Source organism: Anomalospiza imberbis, unplaced genomic scaffold, assembly GCF_031753505.1.
Source record: "Anomalospiza imberbis isolate Cuckoo-Finch-1a 21T00152 unplaced genomic scaffold, ASM3175350v1 scaffold_765, whole genome shotgun sequence".
In the NCBI taxonomy this organism is placed as follows: domain Eukaryota; kingdom Metazoa; phylum Chordata; class Aves; order Passeriformes; family Viduidae; genus Anomalospiza; species Anomalospiza imberbis.
Genome location: NW_027100383.1, coordinates 1 through 2500, shown reverse-complemented (window position 1 = coordinate 2500; position 2500 = coordinate 1).

Here is a 2500-nt window from a genome sequence, read left to right as displayed (position 1 = left end):
CCGCGGCTGAGGAAGGGCAGAGAGCGCGCGCCCTCTGCCGGCGCCGCCCGTTTCGAGCCCAGCGGGTCGGCCCCGCGGCCGACCGCGCGCGCCGCGGCCTCTCCGCCGAGGCCGGGCCGCGAAGAGGGGGGGGCAGGGCGCCCCTCCCCGGCGCGGCGCGACTACCCCCGCACGCGCGCGCGCGGCGGGGACGACCGCCGCGACGGCGGGCGCGACCGGTGGCCGCGGACACCACCGCAGGGGATCGGCGGGAGTAGCTCCCCACCCCTCAATGGAGCCGCAACGCCACCGCCCGCCACCCGCCGCCGCCGCTGCCGCCGCCGCCGCCGCCGCCGCGGCGGGGCGCGCCGAGCCGCCCGAGTCTTTAAACCGCCGCCCGGCTCGGCGGCCCCTTTTTCGGTCCTTCCCGCGGCGTTTGACGACGCCGAGCGGGAAGCCTGGGACCGCCGAGGCGCGGAGCGCTAGGTACCTGGCCCTGGGGCGAGGGAAACGACCTGCATGGCCCCGCCGGGGTGCCTCCCCCGCTGCCGCCCTCGGGGGAGCGTCCACCGGCGGGGGCGCGCCCGACATCTGCCGCCACCACCGCGGCGTCCTCCTCGGGGCCCGGGGTTTCCCTCAGTAGCCCGGCGCTGCGCCCGAGAGGACCGCCGCAGCTCGGGCCGCCCCCGCCGACGCGGGGAGGCGGCCCGGCCGCCGAGCGCCTCGCCGACCCCGCCGAGAGGCCGCGGCAATGACGACGACGACGACGACGACGGGAAGGCCCCCGCCGCCGCCGCCGCCGCCGCCGCCGCCACCGCCGCCTCCCGGCGGCGGGTCGCGGCACGCGGCCGCGCGCGCGCGCAACCCTGAAGCGCGGCCCGGAACGCCCGGAGGCTCGGCCCTCGCGGTTTTCTCCTCTCCTGCGCGCCACGGGAGCCGCCTCGGCCCGAGAGCGGGACTCTACCGGCCGGGCAAAGCCCCGCTCCCCGGTGCGGGAAGGGCCAGAGGAGCCGCCTCCTCCGAGCCCCGAAGGCGCCCCCTGCCTCCCAGCCCCTCGCCGTCGCCCGACGAGCGAAGGAGCGAGGGGCAAGAGGCGGGCGCGCCTCCTGGAGGGGGCCGTGCCGAGCACCCCCTCCCTCCCGCACCCGGGCGGCTCCCACGCAGCCAGAGGAGCGAGGGCCGGGCTCGGGAGAACTCGGGCCGCGCCCGGGGCCGGCCCGCGCGCGGCCCCGCCAAGCCCCGGCGACCGGCGTTCGGCGGCGCCGGCCGCGGCGGCGAGGCCCGGGAGCCGGCCGCCCCGCCGCCCTCCGGCGGGGGACGGACCGGCGGCAGACCGGCGCGGGGAGGGGGGCGGGGAAGAGAAAGAGCCGCCGCGACGGCGGCCGGCGCGCCGCGCTTCCAGGCCCGGCCGCGACGCGCGGTGTAGCGCGGGGTCGGCCCCGCCCGCGCGCGCGGTGACGGGCGCGCGCGGCGCCTGGGCCGCGCCGGGCGGCCCTTTCCCTCCCCGCCCCTCCTTCCCCGGGAGTTGCGCCGCGCGCCCCTCTCGTCTCTCTCTGGGGCTGCGGCGCGCGGCGCGCGGCGGGCTCGGGCGAGCGCCGCCGCGCTCTTATCGGGAAGGGCGTGCGGCCCCCTCCCCCCGCTTCCGACCGAGGCCGGCGGCCAAGGGGGGGGAGCCGAGCGAGCGAGCGAACGGAGCGGGCCCGTTTCGAGACGCCGCGCGCGCCTTGCCGGCCGGCCGTCCGGGCCCGGCAACGCGGCGGGCGCCGGCCCCACCGGTAATGATCCTTCCGCAGGTTCACCTACGGAAACCTTGTTACGACTTTTACTTCCTCTAGATAGTCAAGTTCGACCGTCTTCTCGACGCTCCGGCAGGGCCGTGGCCGACCCCGCCGGGGCCGATCCGAGGACCTCACTAAACCATCCAATCGGTAGTAGCGACGGGCGGTGTGTACAAAGGGCAGGGACTTAATCAACGCGAGCTTATGACCCGCACTTACTGGGAATTCCTCGTTCACGGGGAAGAATTGCAATCCCCGATCCCCATCACGAATGGGGTTCAACGGGTTACCCGCGCCTGCCGGCGGAGGGTAGGCACAAGCTGAGCCAGTCAGTGTAGCGCGCGTGCGGCCCCGGACATCTAAGGGCATCACAGACCTGTTATTGCTCAATCTCGGGTGGCTGAACGCCACTTGTCCCTCTAAGAAGTTGGACGCCGACCGCTCGGGGGTCGCGTAACTAGTTAGCATGCCAGAGTCTCGTTCGTTATCGGAATTAACCAGACAAATCGCTCCACCAACTAAGAACGGCCATGCACCACCACCCACGGAATCGAGAAAGAGCTCTCAATCTGTCAATCCTGTCCGTGTCCGGGCCGGGTGAGGTTTCCCGTGTTGAGTCAAATTAAGCCGCAGGCTCCACTCCTGGTGGTGCCCTTCCGTCAATTCCTTTAAGTTTCAGCTTTGCAACCATACTCCCCCCGGAACCCAAAGACTTGGGTTTCCCGGGAGCTGCCCGGCGGGTC